Genomic DNA, 22,578 nt, shown 5'->3' with positions numbered 1-22,578 from the left:
TTACAAGATGATATATTCAAGTGCTTTGCTCTTTAGCTAAAGTCACAAAGCAATCTGACAAGGAAGATATTAATATCCTAAAACTGAATGGCTGGACTAGAAAGTGGAGAAAGACTTCCTTTTAATTTTGGTTCCTTTAAATATTAAAACATTACAGAAAAAAAAAGTGTCTTCAAGGAAATAAGTTCAAGGGATGAATTATATCCTGCAATTTCAGGATTAAGAAAAATCAATTTTACCCATAAATAACCTGTTTTCTTTGCCCACTTGCCTCAACAGAAACATTTCCCCTACAAATGTTCAGTATAATACTCTTATATGGAAGAAGGGTTAAAATTAAGTATAAACCCATTTCCTATGAAAGAATAATGCAGGGGCACCTGGGTGGCTCAGTGGTTCAGAGTCTGCCTTCTGCTCAAGTTGTGACTCCAGAGTCCTGGGATCGAGTCTTACATCAGGTTCCCCTGGAGGGACCCTGCTTCTCCCTCTGCTATGTCTCTGCTTTTCTCTGTGTCTCTCATGAATAAATAAATAAAAATCTTTTTTAAAAATGCAGTAAACTAGGGTAACCATTTTATTTTTTTTAAGATTTTACTTATTTATTCATGAAAGACACACAGAGAGAGAGACAGGCAGAGACACAGGCAGAGGGAGAAGCAGGCTCCATGCAAGGAGCCTGATGTGGGACTTGATCCTGGATCTCCAGGATCACACCCCGGGCTGCAGGCGGCGCTAAACCACTGCGCCACCGGGGCTGCCCTAGGGTAACCATTTTAAAATCACCTAACAAAATGCCAACAGAAAGAAATATCAGAGCTTGCCTAACACATAGTGGGAACTTGGTAATTTGTTGAGTAAAGGAATTTAATGTTGAGAACTTTCCAGTAGGAATAAAATGAAAGCTAGAATTGCAACTCTAAGTTCTGTAGTAAGGAAAAATATTAAACTAAGGCAAATGTATAATAATTCCATTTTATATTAAAATAAACTTGTATTTCAACATAAATACAAAGCAATTGCTAAAGCAATAAACCTAATTGTGAACTTCCTTCATTTCCCCCAAAACGATTGCATCACAGTACAATTGCTTTTCAGAAGTTAAATGATTTCTGATTCACATTAGATGACTAATAATTTTTTTTTGGCCATTCACTTAAATGAGTGTGTGCAAATCTATATTATGGGAACAAAGTAAGACTACTTTATGGCTCCAGAAAAATCTACTCATTCTGTTTTGAAAACGGGTATCTAATTTGAATAATTGAGATTATACTTCTTTCCTTTGCCCTGAAGGAAAGAACATTCTCAGTTCCATTTTGAAGCTGGCACCCACATACTCAATCTTGGTTAATTTCCAAAAGCACATATGTTATAGTAAATCCTCTTATTTCAATGCCAAAAAGTTTTTGCTCCTAGAAATTGTTTTACGGGCATATTCTCAGCATATCACTATCTCAATACCTGCTAATCCTGGAGAAGCAAAAGTAGTCAGCACACTTTAGAAAGTAAAGGCTCCATTTTAAATCTATAGAAGGCTGAACTGCTACTTTGAGCCAAGATCCTATCTGCAAAATCTGAGAGTTTAAAATAGTAGTAGTTCTCAATCTTTGGTGCACATGAGTGAGACGGGGTACTGACAATATGTTTTAATAGGTAGCTAACTATTAAACCTATTAGCTTTCAATACATAAAAGATTTCCTTACAAATGAAGTAACACTTTGGTCTTCAGAAAGACACAAAAACATATTTTAGTCAAATCAGATGCAAGTTTTCTGACATTCGCTTAAGCGTTTTTTCCAGTAGAAACAAAACAAAAACAAAAAACAGTAATTGATTCAAAATGAGTTGTGAGAGAATCTGCTTCTCCTTGAAAAATACAGGGATACAGCTCAAGAGTAAAGGAAAATATTGCATAAAAATACTTTCAGTTATCCTACTCTTTTTTGTTAGGGAATGTTCTGAACATTTCTAATATAAAACATTAACATATTCATGCTAAGAAAGGACATGAACTTCTAAAAACTTAAATAGTTGTTTTTTTTTTTTTTTGAAGAGTATTTATTCACAAGAGACACAGAGAGAGGCATAGGCAGAGGGAGCAGCAGACTCCCTCTGGGGAGCCTGATAAAGACTTGATCCCAGAGCCCTGGGATCACGATCTGAGCTAAAGGCAGAGGATCAACCACTGAGTTACCCAGGTGTTCCTAAAAACTTAAATAGTTAAAAAAAGAACCCAAAAGTCCTGACTGCCAGACTTTTCATAAGGCTATGGTTTCTGCAATAAATCCTTTGATTTAAAAGAAAACAAAAGCCTTACTGCTTTCTTCCATAAGGTGATGAGCTATTATTAATACTATTACTATCAGTTTTAATATTTTAGTATTTGAGCAGAAAAAAATTACTTCTTAGAATATTGAGATTATAAAGCTTTGATGTCCCCTGTCCCCCATCACGTTAAAGTTCAATTTAAGACACTTTACTATTATAAAGTATCAAGTTTAAAATTCACACTCCTTGACCCAGCAATGCTACAACTATGAACTTAAAAAAAATCTTTTAAAGAATTTATGTTCAAGGATGTTTTCTATAGAATTAAATTATTTTAATAAAAAGGATTAGAAAAATCAACCACTGAAAATAGGGAACTAATGGAATATATTATGATATAACTACACAATACTGTGTAGTCATTATAATAAACGGTCACTAGAAGTTGGAGGAAAAAGGTGGTGAAGAGGTAAGGAAGAGAGACAAGTAACTTTCCAATCCTCTTACAGCATTTATATTTTTTTAAAGGGCAGGTAGATTATGGCCACAACTATATGAAACTGCAGGTAAATCTATTTCAAAAAATATTTTAATGTTATGGATATACCATTGTTTCAACTGAAAAAGATAAGGCAATTTTTCTCAGCCTAAATGCCCAGTTTGCTTCTTTTGAAATCCAGATTTTAAGTAAAGGAATAAAGAATAAAACTGAATACACAGCTGTTTGCTTCTAGGAATACACACAGGCGGAAATAAACAGAGGGAGGCTAATGTCTGTGAGATTGGGCTAACTACTTCATTCCCAGCTGTGTTTTAATTTGTATTACTGAACAGTAACAAACCCTTTTTATGATCTTCAGAGGCTGAGCATTTCCATTTGTGCCCAGCAAAAGTTAAAGGCACACTAGAAAAAACTTGGAATGTTAGATTTAGTAATTTACTGTCTGGTTTGTGTTCTAAGTTGTACAACATCAGTTGAATTATTCAGTTGTTAATTCTAATTTAATGCCATTTAAAATCAGAGATGTCTATCTACTTACAAGTGGCTTAAAATATAGGAAAGATGGACAAGTTAAAAACCATACCTGATTTTGCTGTGGCAAGATAATCAGGTCTATTAAGCAAGCTGGTATAGACTACAGTCAGTTTATGCCAATGGGTCATAACTGCAAACAGTCCTGTTCCTTACCCTTCAAAAACCACACAAGATCTCTACCACACCCGTAGGAACCAAGGAGGCAGGGCTACGTTCAGATGGAGGTGAGGCAATACTTTGGCCAGTGAATGTCTTATTATAGCTACTTTACATTCGAGTTTGGGATTTTTTTTTTCTCTTCTAAATAGGGAGCTGTAAAGTCAATGGAAGCCCAGAACCTATAAGAAGGGGGTTGGCATTCGAAAACGTACTAAAAAGAGATATTCCTCAAACTATCAATTTTTAAAGCCATCAGCATGACTACCTTTACACAACAGAACACTGGCTGTAATAAAATACATGAATTTCCAGACTAATTTCATGGAATTACTTTTTTAAAATGTCATTATCAACTTGATGGTAGGTTTATGGCAATAGCTGTATTAGTTGAAATGGGTGGAAGTGTTGTTTTGTTTTCTTTTAAAGCTGGTCATAACAAATACAAAATATTGGTTACATATAAGGATTAATTCCATAGTTGAGTACCACTCCAATCTTCTATTGCCTCTTTTCTGAATCGGTGAATTTTAAATAATCTGATCCTCTATTTGTACCATAGATGAAAAGTTTACCAGAAAGTTAAACTGCTACAAGATCTTTTTGGGTAGGATACACACCCACAACTGCAACCTACCCCAAGTTTGAATCCCAGCTCTGCCAGTTCTCTAAGGCTTAAGTTCCTCATTTGTAAAGAGATGAAATGCTTACATAGTGACAGGTACATAAAATGCTCAACAACTGGTGGGAGGGTCCATATGGTGTATGCAATAAATGACATAACGCATATAAAATACTGAGCAGAGTGCCTGGAACATGCTTCAGTGTTCCACAAACAGCAGATATTGCATAAAACAGGCAAAAACTTGATATACTTAAAATAACAGGTACAAATGCAAGCAGTTTCTAATTCAAATAACTGTTTTCTCAAAATCTTAAGAAAATAAAAAACAAAAGCCCTACTAATTATTAGCATGCAGTTTGTCATCCTAGGATCTAGCATTGTATCTTAGCAAACAGTAGGTATTAGGATAAATATTATCACATTATTCGTGACTATCAAAATCAATTATGAAGTTCCGAGAATAACCAGTTTGTAGACCTTGCCTTTTTCATATTTGCATCCCACCACCTGACAGATTATGTAACATAAAAAATTCAGGGATCCCTGGGTGGCGCAGCGGTTTGGCGCCTGCCTTTGGCCCAGGGCGCGATCCTGGAGACCCGGGATCGAATCCCACGTCAGGCTCCCGGTGCATGGAGCCTGCTTCTCCCTCTGCCTGTGTCTCTACCTCTCTCTCTCTCTCTGTATGACTATCGTAAATAAACAAAAAAAAAAATTTTTTTTTAAAAATTCAGTTAATTCCATCTTTTCTCATTCAATTAAAAATTATGCAAAATTTTCAAACTTTTGATTTGTAATTTTAAACTCAATGCAAAGGGTTTTGTGTTTGAACTATAACATATGCGAGGGTAAGGGTCAGATCTGTCTGGTTCACTACTATATTCCCAATAGTCAACATATATCAGGGGCTCAAATGTTTAATAAATGCATGAATTTTTTCATGTCCTATAGAAACAGGGAAACAAAACCATAATTGCTAAGCAGAGTTCATACCAAATGTATGAGAAGACTATAATGAAAAAAAAATACTGTTGGGAAGTACTTTAATAAAAAGTCTTGGCATGGTATATATCAATTATATCTCAATAAAGCAAGAAAAAAGAAAAAGACAAGTCCTGGAAATGACAAGTAGAATAAGCTGTTCATTACACTAAGGGACCAACAGCAAGAGTGTTATCATTCTGGATGCCAGAAACATTTACTCTAAATGGAATATCGAATTTTTCTGTGCTTTCTTACTGAAACTAAAACATAAAAATTCAGTGTCATATATAGTCACTACTAAACCTGAGAAACTCTCCACAACCAACTTTCTAAAGGAAAAGGCCAACTTTCTACACTGCTCTACAAAAAATCTCCAATTACGTCCTCTTCTGTTTCACAGAAGTTGTAATGACTGGCTTGATTCTATTCCTTAAAGGAAAAAAAAAATAGCAAGGAAATGCATCCATTTAACCTTTCTGATTCCTCTGCCAATTAAAGATTGCATTGCAAGGGAGGGCCGCTGCAGTTCTGTACTCACTTTGTGAGATAATAACTGATACAGGAAACTTCAAAAAGCAAGGCAGTAAATTGGAAACTAATTTCTAATACAAATAATTGTCTCAAAAAACAAACAAAAATAACATGGACACTGAAAAAATTACCTTGTCTGTACACATGGGTCTACCTGCATAACCTAACAGAGAAAAGGACCAATCATTCCACGCACACTTCTCAGGAGTGTCTCTGAAGATAAAAAAGATCTTCAACCAGAGAGGAGTTATTTTCAGAGAGCCATGCAAGTTGTTTCCGGGGTTATTAGGACTTTTGGGTCAGTAAGGTGTTATTATGCTCAGTTCCACAGAAGCCAGAAATCGTTGCTCACTATTCTTCCCCACATCTTTGATTCATTGTGAAGATTATGAAAAAGTAATTCTATGTCTCATAGAGTCTTGTCACCTATGTGAAAGCCTTTGCGACCTTGAGTGCAGAGTAAAACAAATTCTAGATAAAGATTAATAATATTATTTGCTCAAGATTATGATTCACATCTTTAAATTGTTACTTTCTGGGAATCCCTGGGTGGCTCAGCGGTATGGCACCTGCCTTTGGCCCAGGGCATGATCCTGGGATCCCGGGATCAAGTCCCACATCGGGCTCCCTGCATGGAGCCTGCTTCTCTCTCTGCCTGTGTCTCTACCTCTCTCTCCCCCTCTCTCTCTCTCTCTCTCTGTGTCTCTCATAAATAAATAAATAAAATCTTTAAAAAAATAAATAAATTGTTTCTTTTGCAGAAGAAAACATACTCCATTCAATTCTAGGTAAGTCACATTTAAAGTCCTGATACAGGTGATTCCAAAGCTTTTTAAAAAAATCGACAAGTCCTCAAACTACTCCAGATTAGGAAAGCTATCACAGCAATACACAAGCAGGACCTGAAGAAAAATCAAGATGTAGGGACTTAACAGGAAAGACTTGCTTTCTTCCATTGCTGGCACCGGCTCTCTTATTAGATAGAGTTGCAGTGGGTGGTTGGGGAGAGCGAGGAGGACAGAGGGAAAGGGAGAGAGAGAAAATCTTAAGCAGGTTCCGCACCCAGTGTGGAGCCCCACACGGGAGTCAATCTCAAGACTCTGAGATGGTGACCTGAGGCAAAATCAAGAGTTGGATGCTGAACTGCCTGAGCCACCCAGGCACCCCCAAAGTGTTTTCGATTAATCTCATAATCTCATAAAGTTTGGGATTGTCTGGATTTCCTTTTTGCCAGGTGAAACAGCTACTGTTATTAAGACACACCTCAGAGCTTGTGAGGTCTTCCCAGTATGTGACAATGAGCTTTCAGGTAAGGACTAGGAGCTCATACATGTATCCTTGAATAATCTGTTTAAAGACAGGCAACCGAAGGAAATGGTCACTGCCACTCTATTCTACTTGCCCACCCCCAGGAGAATTCCTTCTCTTCCCACTCTTCCTTCCTATTTCTTACCCCCTTGTTTCATTTTCCTCCCTAGGCCTCATCCATCCCTTTATAACCCAGAGGTATAACCCAAAAGTGACACAGCTAGAAAGAGGTTTCTTAGCCTCATCTGGTATTAACGTACCATCAGGAGATAATGCTGGGGCATACGAACTCCTCAGGGCAAAGCCTATGCTCTCTCTCTACTCACAAGGTACAGACCTTAATACAGTTGGGATTCAGTGTTAGCTGAAGTCGTGATTATTTTAAGTCACCAGAAAGCCAATATAAATAGCAGACTACTAATAAGAGATTTTAGTTTTTAAGGTTAACATTCTGCTTCCATTGGTGAATACAAAGAAAAAAAAAAAAAACAAAAAGCCTTCAGCCAGCATATTTAACCATGCCAACCACACAAAAGAACAGTCAGTAATCTTCCCTAGAATTACTTCTTCCAAAATTACGAAGACCTTTTTTCAGGCATTTCTTCTAATAACTTCTTACTGAATGTGTGGGACATACTGGAATCTATGTCTCTTGTAAGTCAAATTCTAAGGTGAAAATTTATTACCCACTGCTATCTAAATATTTGAGGTCTATACAATGTAAAAAATTATGTAAATTATCTTCTTAAAAACCAAAAAGAGCAAAAGAAGAATATATTGAAAGAGGAAGGTATAATTTTAAATGTACCAATGGTCACAAGAAATATAAGTAAACTAAATCTCTAGATTAGAAAAATTTTTTCAAACTAGGTAAAAATTTACTATCTACTAATTAAAAGAGATATGTGGAAGATAGATGGATATACAAAGGTGTTTTTTCTAACAAAGGGTAGAAAAAGTTATATTAGGCAAGTACTAAATAAAAGAAGGCTGGGATGATACGTTAAAATCAGACAAAATAGGCAAGGTCCTGAGTATAAATGAAGGTCAAGGTCCTCTTCTAATTAATTTCAAAAATTAAAAAAAATGACAGAACTTCCACAGACACATAAAAAAATTGTACCAAAGAAAATTATAATAACACCTTTCTCAATAATTGATTCCAATCTCTTGTAAAAGCTCTCAATGTAAAAAAAAAAAAAAAGGAATACACTCCAATTCACTTTCTGGGGATAGAATAACTTTGATATCAAAGGTAGACAATGACAGTACAAGGGAAGGAAATTATAGGGCAATTTTACTTATTGTCATAAATGGCAATGTCCTAAACAAAATACCAACAAATCCAACAAAGCAATGTACAAAATAGAAAGTATACTGTGACCAGGAGCCAAACCACAAGAGACTCTTAACTCTGGGAAACAAAGTTTGCAGAAGGGGAGGGGGTTGGAGGGAACATGGTAATTGGAGGACAGGCACTAAGGAGGGCACATGATGAGATGAGCACTGGGTGTTATATGTTGACAAACTGAATTTAAATAAAATAAAGTTAAATTAAAGCCAAGTTGGGTTTATTCCAAGAATGAAAGATTGTTTTACCGTAAACAAGTGTATTAACACAATCCATAGTAATTCACTGAGTTAGCAAGTTAAAAGTCATTTCAACAGATGCAAAAAAAAAAAAAAAAACAAAAACAAACAAACAAAAATCAATAAAATTCATCACTCACTCAATAATAAAAGTTCTTACCAAACTAGGGATAGCAGAGAATTTTCTTAATCTGAAAGGGATATCTTCCAAAAAACTTCATTAAATATTCTTTTTTCTTAAAGGCTTGTGTGAGAGAGGAAAGTGAGCACACGAGTCGGGGAGTGGCATGGGGAGAGAATCTCAAGCAGACTCCCCTGCTGAGCATAGAGCCCACGGCAGGACTTGATCTCACAACCCTTAGATCATGACCTGAGCTAAAATGACAAGTCAGATGCTTAGTGGACTGAGCCACCCAGGTGCCCCTAACTATCATTCTTAATGGTAAAGTTAGAAGCAGTTATTTTTAAGTCAGACCTGTAGTTGCTTCTGTTTATCACTATACTGGAAGTATCAGCCAGCAATACAAAAAAATATAAGAACTAAAATGTAAAGAGATAAAAAAGACTGGATACAGGGGAAAAAAATCCCTATCATAACCTACATAAGACAGATAAATAATCACACTAAAATTAAGAATTAAGTTCATCAAAAAAGTTCTTAAATAAAGTGAAGGCAAGTTACAAATTTGGAGAGTAGATCTGTAAGAGATCACTGTCATTAATAAACAAACTTAAAAATTCTAAAAAATCATAAGGAAAGTAGACAATATACAGGCATGTCATAGAGGAAGAAATACAAATACACAATGGACATAATAAAAAATGCTAAACTTTATTAATCTGGGAAATTCAAAGAGCCACAATAAGAAAATATCTGACAACCACCAGAGTGTCAATAATGTAAAAGTTGGACAATATCAAGTGCTGACAAAGATACGAAGCAACAAGAACTCACACACTGCTAGAGGGAGCTTAAAAGTACAAGTACTTCAGAAAATACATTTATTCAATAAAGCATATATTTAAACCTCAGTTATAGTTATATATGTTCTAGAGAAACTCTTGCAAATATACACAAGGAGACATAGAGTAATATTCACATAATAGCCATAAAATAGGAAACAAATGTCCACTAATCACAAATGGTTAAATTATAATCATACAGTGAAATAGTACACAGTCCTAAAAATAAACATCAACCCTGGATAAATCTCATCAAAAAAAGTGTTTAACAAAATTGAATCACACAAAGAATAATTCTGTGACTGTACAGTATTTTAAAACGTAGCAGGAGAAATTAAACCGTATATTATATATGGATTCAGATATAAGTGATGAAAAAGGATAAGAGGGGGCTTCTAAGGTCCAAGACATGCTCTATAGCTAAAGGTATCACAGGAGTATTGTCTGACAAATATTAATTTGATATGTATTAAATTTTTGTAATGAAATAAAACACATATTCAAAAAAGGCTTAAAAATTCTTAGCACCAGATAGAAGTAGCAATAAAACAAATATTAATTGACCCACAGAGTTCATTTTTAAAGATTTTATTTATTTGGGATCCCTGGGTGGTGCAGCGGTTGGCGCCTGCCTTTGGCCCAGGGCGCGATCCTGGAGACCCGGGATCGAATCCCACGTCGGGCTCCCGGTGCATGGAGCCTGCTTCTCCCTCTGCCTATGTCTCTTGCCCCTCTCTCTCAATCTGTGACTATCATAAATAAAATTAAAAAAAAAAAAAACTGAAACTTAAAAAAAAAAAAAGATTTTATTTATTTATTCATGAGAGAAAGAGAGGCAGAGACATAGGCAGAGGGGGAAGCAGGCTCCCTGTGGGGAGCCCAGTGCAGGACTCAATCTCAGGACCTTGGGATCATGCTCTGAGCCAAAGGCAGATGCTCAACTGCTGAGCCACTTAGGCATCCTGACCCACAGAGATTAGAGTATTGCTAATCGCACAAAACAAGCTAAAAGCACAGTTAAATTACATAGACTTTAGCCTGCCTTGTTCCTTTCAATGGAACAAGTCTGACGAAAGGGTTAAAGGCAAGAAAGTAATTACTATCAATTATTCTTCGTGTTACACAGTCCTTATTTGAGCTTATAATCAACTGCCTTTCCTAAAATTATTTCCAGGTGGTTCCAGGAATTCGTAAAATCTTCCACTGCTGTTATTCCTACTCTGTTGTCTATTAGGTAACTTTGTGGTTTAAAGATTATGAAATTTTGTTCTGGTTCACCACACAATTTAAACTCTCAAAGTAACTAGCAACAAAAAGAAGAGATTAAATATTTACATTTAAAACATCTACTTCTGCCAATACCAGTGCAAAAAACTTTATGACCAAAAAAACAAACAATACTAATTTGAAAATCTCATCTTTGAATTTTAGTACATGATAAACAGTACTACATAAATTAATTCATTGTCCACTAATGATTTAATTAGTATATTTAGTTGGCATATTATTGCATATATCATTAATATTTCACATTTAAAAATAGTTTACATTTGAAAAACATTTCTCATTTAAAAAGATACTTAAGATATTCTGAAAAACCTAAAAGACTGAAGTTGTTAAATGAGTATGTCTGTTCAGTATGTAAGCTCCTAAGAGTTCAAAATACATCTACCTTTCACACATGCAGAGGCCAGAAATTCCTGGGCTGACCATCAGCCTTGGCCAAATGAATCATGGCCTTTTTGTCCATTAGTCCCAAGGTCTCTTTTGTCTAAGGCTCTACTGAAACTAAATCCATCAAGCCCCTTAATGCCTAGGTTCATACCATCTCCGTTCCCTTCTCAATCGATCCCCTGACCCAGCATTATCCTTACAAGGCTTTGTTCTTTCTATCGCTGACCTAGCCTCCACTCTACTTATTTTGTAAACTAAACTACCTATGGAAGTGGTGCTCCCTAATAAGCAAGCTTTCCTATATCTTCAACCTTTTCTCAAAGTGTTCCCAATATCCCGGCTGTTAAGGACTTTCTCCTGAGGATATAAGCTGTACTGCTGCACACTCTCAAAGAGTTAGTTTCTACTAACAAGGTCCTTCAATCACCTGATTCATTCATTCGTGCCCATTCGGGCCCATAATATGGCACATCTGAAATCACTACTTCACTGATCACACTGCATCAACATAACCCCTAATCTCCCAGCATGCGTGTTTAACTACTTTCCCTCTGAATTCTCTGGTCTTAAGAGAATCTCTATTCCAATCCATGAGATTATTCCACCTCCTTCCTTCCCAGCCTAAAAGTCCAATGGTACAAACATTTCAGCAAATTTATCATACCCTAAACTCTCCTGCTCATCTGCCTTTCATTGCATTCATGAAAAAACCCATTGTGGCTCCAACTATTCATTTTCTCCAAGCTCCCACTGCCCATGAGCCTCCCTTAAGACTGCATAAATACTTAATGAGTGTCTACAATGTATGAGAGAGCATTCAACACTCTTATCACAAAAATTTTATTAAAACTGTTCAACAAATATTTACTGAGCATCTCCTGAGAAGATGAAGGCACTATTTTAAGGTCTGAGAATTCAGTAGCAAACAGGTCAGAGGAGGTCCTTGCTCTTATGAAGGTTACACCCTAGTCAAGGATGACAAACCACCAAAAAAGTAAATGAACAAGAACTTGAGCCAGTGTTATGCTCCATGAGGAAAATAAAACATGGTAATAGGACATCAAGTGCCTGGTCAATGGGTTTTATGTGTGGGCAGGATAGGGGAGGTCTTCTATTTCAAAGACTTCTCAGAGACATACTGAAACCTATGTATCTTCTCCACCCCCAGCCTCCACAACAGGAGCACCAGGGCTCATTCTGAACCTTAGACACAGTCCCAATGAGACTATCAAACGAACTAAATATATCATCAAAAGAAAAAATAAATTACAGGAGTTAGGAACTAACAAATTTAATAAAGAGAGTATCACATCCATTTGATTTTCTATATACTCAGGAGTACATGATCAGCAGTGTGACCATGATCAAGTCTAATCCCATATTTAAGACTGAGGAATGTAAATTTCAGTTGGGTTCAGTAATTTTTTTGGCATGTGTGCTGAATGAATTACAAAAACACTCCAATTCTCCATCCCCCATCCCCACCCCACCCGCCCCCATATCCACAACTCTTGCAATTAGAGTTTCCAATTTTTCCCTCAAAAGATGAAGTCCAGGGGCACCTAAGTGGCTCAGTCCATTAAGCGTCTGACTCTTGGTTTCCACTAAGGTCATGATCTCAGGGTCCTGGGGATCAAGCCCCTGGCCAGGTTCTGTGCTCAGCATGGAGTAAGCTTCAGTTTCTCTCTCCCCCTCCCTCCTGCTTTCTCTCTCTCAAAAAAAGAAGATCTTTAAAAATATATATATATGGAAATCTGTTTCTCCACTCCTTGAATTTGAGCTGGACTTGTACTTCCTTTGGCCAACAAAAAGCAGTGGAAGTGACACTGTCCCAGTTCTGTGCCCAGGCCTCAAGAAACCTGGAACTCTCTGCTCGCTCACCTGGAACTTGCTTCACCACAAAGGCAAGCCTGGGCCAGCCTACTGGAGGATGAGAGATCATGTGAAAGACAGCCCAGGCATCCCCACCATCCCGGATTAAGGTGATCCTAGACCAGTCAAAATGAGCAAAATTTCCTACCTGACCCACAGCTAATCTTAGACAAGAGTAAACCCAACAGGGATCCCTGGGTGGCGCGGCGGTTTGGCGCCTGCCTTTGGCCCAGGGCACGATCCTGGAGACCCGGGATCGAATCCCACGTCAGGTTCCTGGTGCATGGAGCCTGCTTCTCCCTCTGCCTGTGTCTCTGCCTCTCTTTCTCTCTCTGTGTGACTATCATAAATAAATAATTTAAAATAAAAAAAAAAATTAAAAAAAAAAAAGAGTAAACCCAACAGAAGCTAGTAAATTGCCAAGCCAACAAATGGATGTGTGCAAAATATGTAGTTACTGTTTTAAGTCACTGAATTCTTAGATTGTTATATAGCAGTAACTGATACAAAAGATTAATTAAATATTAACTATTTTCAACTCAGATAATCTGTTTTATCTCTCTTTTCATGTTTTTGAGGAACTGAAGCCAAAAACTATGAAAGATTTTAATTTCAGGGTCTTCTGCAATGAGGTTTTAAAAGTAGACCAGGCAGGAACTGTTATATACAAAAAGGATTTAGAACCCCATCAAAGGATTTTGCTTCCCCTACCATTAATACTGCTTATTTTCCATTTAGACTTTCTTTTGCAGCTCCACTGAGAAAGGAATAGCAGCTGAACTGAAAATCATTCATATTAGAATAGCAGGGCTGACTTGATGTTGTAAAAATCTGATTAGGTTAATGTTCAAAATGACCTGGGAGTCCTCTCTAAAACAAAATAATAGTTGATTTCCTTGTCCATTTATCATTCTTTTCTGAAATACAGAAATTTCTCACTGTGAATAGTTTCTGAGAAACATATCTATTTTTCCAAGTTCAGTAGGATTTCAATTCTTGTGTGTCTATTGTCTCTTACCCCCCCCCCCCCAGAGTTTAATAAGTAACTCAGTTTTGGAAAATAGATATAGTAAGTATACATTCTATCCACCCCTCCCCCCCATTCATCTGGGTAAGCATAAGTTTAGGGATTTGAACTGGACTAGGCCTGTCCTGCTTTCTACTCTGTGGGGTGTTCTGAGAATCAAGTAAGAGAGAGGGAAAGGAAAGTGTTCAAAAGGAATGTGACCTCGCTTGGCTCACCGCCTACAGTTCCTAGTCCCAGCCTACTCCAGCCTCTCCTGGTCATGGGCTTGGCCTGTGCCAGCCAGCAGTGTGCGTCTGAGAGCGGCTGCCTATTTTCCAGCAGTACCTTTGCAGAGCCTGAGTATTAATACATTTTAAATACTTCAAACCTATACATTTACACAGGTTGCAGTCCCCATTTTTAAAATTCCTTTTTATTAATGACAAGTGTTTCAATTCTTTTATTTCTCCATACTTCATCTGCCCTTTTCTACAGATAATTTATTCTACAGCTAAATTCATTTTTAAAAATTCATAAAATATCTTTTTTAAAATAGCAACATCTACATTCAAAATTGCCTTCTCATAGTCACTCCTGGGCATACTATATCATACACTGCGTTTAGCATTCTCTCCTTTTAATTCAGTTCCACTCACCTATGTGAGAGTCCCTAATGTTATGGTGTCTTAAATTTTTCATTCCCCTGGAGAATATATTCAAACTAGGTCCTGCCTTTTTTATCTGTGGCCCTAGATAGTAGCCACTTTACTCTTTAAAGAAAATCTTTCTTAGTGCCACCAGGCATTTCACAAATAAACTGATTTCTAGTTCCTAAATCAGAGGGCTTTCTTACGTAGAAAACAACACTTTAAAAACCAAATATGTATATTATCAAATGTATACTACACCATCACTAACACTTACTATTACACATAATAGTAAGTATCAGTGAAGTTCCTACCATCGAGATGTTTAAAATCTACACAGGATGAAGACTAAAAATGATGTTTCTGAACCATTATTAGTAGGTCATGCATCTTAAGTTGTTTCCCAGCATAAATAACACTGAAATGTAATCTTTTTTTACCCAATGTTATGAACTTGCAAAACAAATACCCATGTGAATTAAAATTTTTAAAATACCCATGTATTTCATACCTGTTTTAAAGTTTTTCATAGTTTCTTCACACAAATTAATTGATGATATCATAAGCCTAAATAACAAGGCAAGACAAGAAGAAATTGGTACATAACAGGATTAAGAAATTTTCTCAAATAGGGGTGCCTGGGTGGCTCAGTCGGTTAAGTGTCTGCCTTTGTCTCAGGTCATGATCCTGGGGTCCTGCAATGGAGCCCATGTTAGGCTCCCTGCTCCATTCTCCCTTTTTGTCTGCAGTCCCCCTGCTTGTTCTCTGTCAAATGAATACATAAAATCTTACCCCCCCCCAAAAAAAGACATTTCTCAAATATGGCTGATAGAAGTAATAGAGCCAAGGTGTGATGCATAGCTACTTTCTGCTTCACTAGAATACTCAGTGCCCATAGAGTTACAAATTACATATACACTGTGGTCACAGAAAGAAGCACATTTCTCTTGGCAAATCTAACTGGCTGATAGAGGGCCTAAATCATATTGTGCTCTGAACTTGTGATTTTCTAGACTAGACTTCTAGTCTAGACACTAGACTTCTATTGGGTTGTGGGAAATATTCAGCACACTTATGTACATTAATTTTTAAATCATGATAAAAAATAAGCTTTACTAATATGTAAGACATGAACTGACAGCAATACATGCATAATTTGTAAAGACACATATAATGGGGGTGTATAACCAAAAACTTTTTACCTGTAGGAGTACACAACCAAAATAGTTTGGAGATCTCTACTAGGCTAACTGGCTCAGACAACAAAAACACAAATATATAACAGAACAGAAAAAGAGAAAAAAAATATATGGAAGAGGCAATTTACAGAAGACAATCAAACTGGTAACAAATAGAGAAAAAGATGCCAAGCACAGCCAAAACCAAGAACATGCAAATTCAAACAAGATACCATTTTTGTCCATTAGATTAGCCAAAACATTAAATCTGTTAATACTAAATCCTGGCAAGAGTACACGAGAGGATAATCCCATACACTGCCTGGTGTGCGTGTAAAATGGTAAAGATTTTTTGGAAGACAGCTGGACTAACTGTAAACCATAAACAGTAAAACATTCATTTGGAAGCATAGGTGGCCCAATTCCAATTCCCAAAGGCATTCAGGAATGGAATGCACTGGTACCTGGGCCTTTCTGATTCAATATGCAGTCAGCTTTGCACAATGTGTCAGTTTTTATCACGTTTCTATTTTTTGTGTGAATCCACGGACTTACCGAAAAATAGTTTTTTAATGAAAATTAAAATCTTAAATATGCATTTTAATAATATGAAATTTTTTTAGAGCCCATTTATGGTATAAAGAAGGATTTTACTATTTATCAAAAAGCTAAAGTAGTACATATATGGTCTAACCCAGCCATTCCACATCTAACAAACATTTTCTAAAAATATTTGCGACTGACTACAAACTTTATGTAGGAGTATGTTCACTACGGACTTCTAGAAATTGAGAAAAAAATTTAAAAACCTAATTGTCCAACAAAAGGAGTATGGCCAAATAATCAAAAGCATATTTTGTAGTTACTGAAAGAACGGTGTTGACTTATACCTATTAAAGTGAAAGGAGTAAGATATTAAATAAAAAGTACATATAGTATAACCTCATTTTAAAAATTCAATCTCAATTTTGTGTATATACACACACATATGAATGAAAAGAAAAGGAAGTGCAGTATGGGATGGGAGGGAAAAGTATAAAAGGAGACTTTGCAGTGTTGTATCAGAGCAGTAACATTCATTTTCCTTTAAGTCCCCATTGGAATGCTATAATGCCTACTTGGAAATACTGCCCCTCATAATCACTGCTTGAATAAAGAGAGTTGATACAGAGGTCAAACTGACAACTCAGGCACTTAAAATCTCCCCCCACACAAACACAAATGCATAAATAGGTGAGACATCTATTTAGCTAGCTAGCTAGCTATCATTAATATCTTATACCACGCCAACCATATTAATTGTCAAGATGAAACCACGATGAACAAAAGCTTAAGACTCAATATACTCAAGTACCCAAATGTTTTCAAAGGATTTGGGCTTACACGCAAGCTCATGAAATGCTTTCTTTTATTTTTTCAATTTATAGCTTTATAATATAAATTTACAGGTATTAAAGGATGGGTAAATACACCACTACACCAACCTCCTCATCTAACCCCTTACAAACATCACTAGCTTATCACAATTTGCTTTTCTACTGATCCAGGAGTTGGTCTCTAAATTCTTCTGAATACAGTGCTCCAAAGTGCTATTGCTACTCAATTAGAGTTGCAATGTTAGTTGTAAATTTTTTACATCTCTGGTAGTCTATTACATCAATGGTCTGCAATGACCACACTTACTGGTATTCACAGGCTTGTGTAGTCCTCTCCCACTTTTGATTTTGGTCTTGATTTGTGACTTGCTTTGACCAACAGGACATGAGCATGACGTAAGCAAAGGTTTTTTTTAAATACTTGTGCACTAGGGCTTGGGTCCTCTCTTGGAATGTTCCCCCTTAGAAGCCAGCTGCCATGTTATAAAGAAACTCTAGATAACCACTATGTGATGAGAGGCCATGAGGAGAGAGACACTGGATATTCTAGGATATTCTAGGCATAGCCAAATTCCAGCTCAATGGAGTAACCTCAGTTATACCACCAAGATCAGAAGACTGGCATAGCTAAACCCAGTCAATCCAAAGAAAGGAGAGAAAACTCTAAAATCTTTATTGTTTGAAGCCACTAAGATTTTGGGATAGTTGGTTATGTAGTGAAAATAAATGGAAGACTAATCCCTGTTCTAAATCACCCGCATAACTAACAACAGTCATGTAGATTTTCTATCAGTTACCTTCAAATTTCATCTGTCCAATTTTCTCCATTACCTACAGTAACGTTCATACACTCTCATATACTGCAGGAGAGAACATAAATATGTACAAATCTTCTAGAGAACTACTTGGCAAAATGTTAAGGTACTGAACCTTTTAAAAAGGTCACACCCTTTCGCAATAATTCCGAATCTAAGAAATTGACAGGAATAGAAGAATGTTACACAGGATTTTTCTCACAGCAAAAAGAAACAGCATAGCCATCTAAAGATAGAGAAGTGATTAAACAATTATACATTCACATAAAACATCAAAGTCACTAAAGAATCTTCTAATGAATACATAAAATGGAGACACACAATATAACTAATGAATAGTATTCAGCACAGTATTAGCAATAAGACCCCTCCAATATGTACATACAATTAAGAATATATACTGAAACATTAATAGAAATTCTCTAGGCACAACAGGACTGAGTGATTTTTCCTCAATCTCCTTTGCTCACAATAGCCAGTACACTTGGTTTTTGTTTCTTCTTCAGAATTCAACACGTCCACTCCATTCTCTTAGGTCTAGGCCTGACCCATCCTGCTTACCTTCTCCACTACTCCCTCTGCAAGGTACGCAGAAAGCTTCTTTGATGATGATACTATCATTTCTTGGAATTCTGCAGATGCTCAGGCCCACCATCTTTCCCAGCTCTGAGCACTTTGCACTATATTAAAGGGAGGAGCAGCAGCCCTCTGATCTTGTAGTCTTTCACACTCTGGTTTCCTATGGTGAATTGGACTTTCGCTCTATCACATGGTTTCTGGAAGGCTTGCCAACAGTAATTTTGGCTGCAGCCAAGGACAGAAAATTACTGAAGACCGGAGGGCCAGTCTTTACTTGAGCAAATGGGCATGTGATCCAAGGTGGTCAAAGTTCTGTCCAAGATTTTTTTTTATTTGGGAATAAAGAAGAAACCTTACTTTTTGGGTTAAATAACTACAAGAGTGTAATTTGGGGCTGAGGCATAATTTTTCTAATTAAGTGGAAAGAAGCCTTCTATAGTGACAAAAGGTAAGAGCCTTAAAGAATTCATTTGTATCAGTCCTGGAATTAAAGTGGAAAACAGACTGCTTTTGCTTATACTACTGGTTTTGGGTCACTGACATTTGTAACAATAAGAATCTTGACTGGATGACAAGTGAGAAGCAGAAAAATGTCCTGGGATGTTTAGATTTGGGTAAAGAGTTGCTTTTTTTACAATCTATAATAGCTCTTCATTTCAAACAATTAATTGTCTATTATATGCCGTATGCAGGCAACAAGGATTATTACAACTTCGAAGAGTTGGGTGCTTCTGAAATTACTGGCCACTTCAGAGAATAATTTCCAAATAGCTCAGAGGCTACTCCTAAAGTGGCCAAGGAGTTCCCCAACTGACTCCTAAACTTCTATCATCTGTACCTCACGAGGACTACTTTCTATGTGTCTCAGGTTTCTATAGGATCCACTGATGTCAGTATATTAAAGATTTGGTCTACATTTACTTTACTCATGCAAGTCACAACTGCATAGACTTCAAGATCTCCCTTCCTCTTTATTTATTTATTTTTTGTTTTGTTTTTATTTATTTATGATAGGCACACAGTGAGAGGAGAGAGGCAGAGACACAGGCAGAGGGAGAAGCAGGCTCCATACACCGGGTGCCCGACGTGGGATTCGATCCCGGGTCCCCAGGATCGCGCCCTGGGCCAAAGGCAGGCGCTAAACCACTGCGCCACCCAGGGATCCCTCCCTTCCTCTTCAGAAGCCACATGAGCCTGGCCTGAAGTGTGAAAGTTTTTAAATGGAAAAGCTACGGTTAATGGCAAGATCTAGATTTCAGCTGCCTTCAAAGAGGCCTCTTAAGTCCCTACATTATCTTGGCTTCATCACGGATTAGGTCAACAAGCAGGCCTCAAAATAGATCCTTTCTGTCTCACAAAAAATCACATAAGCCAAACTCAAGAAACAGATGATTTATTAATTCATGTTGGGATAGATAAATGTCATATGGAGAGAATTCTAAATTTCACAAGGAGGCATATTATAAGATTTCTGAAGAGCATGGAATCAAGTTGACTGTCATCATCAAAGTTTATTCAATCAACAAATATTTATTGAGGAACTACTATGAGAAAGGCTTAGGCCAAGGGACTAAAAATACAGCAATGAACAAGAGTGCTTACCTACCACACAGAGTGTGAACAAACAGGTATTAAACAAGTGTTGCCTTGATTCTAACACATACTTTTTTTTTTTCTAACACATACTTTTTAAATATAGTGTTTCTGGTAAGAATGGAGGTTTATTTAATATGGTTATGGCGCTCTCTTTTCCCTCCTGAAAAACTGCTATTAAATCAATGGTAACTGATAATCACTGGCAGCTTAAAAAAAAAAAAACATGGTAATTATACAATTCAATAGTTAATCATAATCTTGTTAAATACCAAGAAGGAAAAATATAAGGAGAGAATCTAACGGGGACCAGAACTTACTCTGGAAGGGCTCTGTTAGCTCTCCAAAATCTCCTCATAACACAGCAGTTACTGACTCATTCAAAGGGTGAAGCTGGATCATGTGAATAGATCTCTATTCAGATCTGCAGTGGCACCCTATTTCCCTAAGTAACAGCCAATTAAACCAACCAATGAGACCCCAAACAGTCCAACTTGTTAACTTCTCTGATTTCAACTCCCTTCTTCCCATACTCATTCCTCATCATTCTTCTCCCAATACAACATGCCCTGCTCTATTTTTTCTTACAGCATTTGCATATTATCACATACTATAAAATCTATTTATTACTAAGGCTTATTTAGATATTGTCCCCCACCCCCATTCCACTCCCCAGAAGGATAGTTTTCTGGTCTATTTTGTTTAGTGACAGATCTTAGTCACTAAGGTACATTTAGGAATTCAAAATGTGTTGAAGAGAATCAGAAGGAAGAATATACCCACGAACAAGTGATTGGAAGACCTTGCCACTGGGACTAAAATAATGATCAAAACCAGGTGGTGAAACCTTGCCCTCTATTATGGAGGGTAACTTCCTCCTGCAGTTTTTCTTCTTTCACTCAATTTCCATATCATACCAATCCCACCCCAAGTTTTTAGATATGGCAAAACTTTCACTCAGGCTATGGTCCAGTCACAAGCCCAAGATGCTATTTATTCTTCATTTTTCAGATGATTTTGTGCTGCTTTGCTCTGATCCACTCTGGGAATTTCACCACTGAACTTTTGCAGGCAGCCTTATTTCTCATGTTTATGAGAAAGTCCTCTTCCAGGAACCCCCATATTGGTCCAAGTCCACTCAATATATCTAGTCAAAGAATGATGCATACTTTACAAAGTTTATCACAGTCTACGACTATGTACATGTGATTATTTTATTATGGTCTCTTTTACAAAAACAGTATGCTCCTTATGTGCAAGGCCCATGTCTGTCCTTTACAAAGCCAACAGCACCTGGCATACAGTAAATACCCAATAAGTATTTGCTGAATGAGTAACTGGATGAATGAATACAGTATTTCCAGCTCAGATGTATATACATGTATAGTCTAGTCAACTAGGTAGTTGAGATTAGATTTTTCAGGGAGAACAGGTTATGTTTCTTGTTTGTGAGGAAGAAACAGAAGATGATGTTGTCTTTCCTTTGGAAAGACCAATTTTATTATTTATTTATTTGTTTGTTTGTTTATTTATTTAAAAGATTTTATTTATTTACTCATGAGGTAGAGAGAGAGAGAGAGAGAGAGAGAGAGAGAGAGAGGCAGAGACACAGGCAGAGGGGAGAAGTAGGCTCCATGCAGGTAGCCTGACATGGGACTCAATCCCCAGTCTCCAGGATCATGCCCTGGGCTGAAGGCGGCGCTAAACCGCTGAGCCGCCGGGGCTAGCCCGGAAAGACCAATTTTAGCTACCTAAAATGCTATGTCCTCTCAACCACCTCAAAGACCAACTCATGATTAACGCTTCCATCTAGAGCTTCCCCACACCACCAACTCCCTTATGCTGGTCAAGGATACCAGTCATTGTTATAGCCACTCAGACACAAAGGCTTTGAAAAGCTTTTGACCTCTTTCTCTGTCAACCTCCTAGCTCAGCAAGACTCCTAAAGCTTCTCAACCTCTCTTTAATATCTTTGATCAATGACCTCCTTCCTTTCCATTCCTGCTACTACCAACTTGGTACAAGCAACTAACTCTCAGATTATTATAGCAAAAGACCCAGAACTAGTCTCCTTGATTCCAGGTTTCCCCCTTTCTAACCCATCCTGCCTTATTTAAAATCTCTCTCTTAAAACTTTCACTTTGCACTATTACTGCTATACCAAAATGTATCTGCCATGGCAAACTAGAAAATAAAAATCTCAGCCTGACATTCGAAAGCCAGGCACAATGCAGCTCCAAACAGTATCCTAGCATTTTCTGTGTTAACATTACTCACCAGCATGGTAGTTCTCACTAGTCATCACACATATTATACACATTCCCACCTCCATGAATTTATCCAACCAGTCATTTATATCAATACCCATCAGAATTC

General features: G+C 37.0%; 1 protein-coding gene across 8 annotated transcripts in view; it reads right to left on the bottom strand.

Moving 5' to 3' along the window:
- Nucleotides 1–22,578, bottom strand: part of PLEKHA5 (pleckstrin homology domain containing A5) — a 241,028-nt gene that overhangs the window by 209,695 nt on the left and 8,755 nt on the right. The window contains exon 1 of one of the 8 annotated variants that reach the window (XM_055318815.1): nt 18,592–18,610. The exons of the other annotated variants lie outside the window; for them this stretch is intronic. The gene's annotated coding sequence lies outside the window, so the exon portion shown is untranslated. Of the gene's footprint in view, nt 1–18,591; nt 18,611–22,578 lie in introns of those variants that run through there. 8 annotated transcript variants of the gene reach the window in all.

The sequence above is a fragment of the Nyctereutes procyonoides genome, unplaced genomic scaffold (genome assembly GCF_905146905.1).
Source record: "Nyctereutes procyonoides isolate TBG_1078 unplaced genomic scaffold, NYPRO_anot_genome, whole genome shotgun sequence".
NCBI classification, from domain to species: domain Eukaryota; kingdom Metazoa; phylum Chordata; class Mammalia; order Carnivora; family Canidae; genus Nyctereutes; species Nyctereutes procyonoides.
Note: the sequence above shows the minus strand (reverse complement) of the source record. Positions and strands in the feature narration are given on the sequence as shown.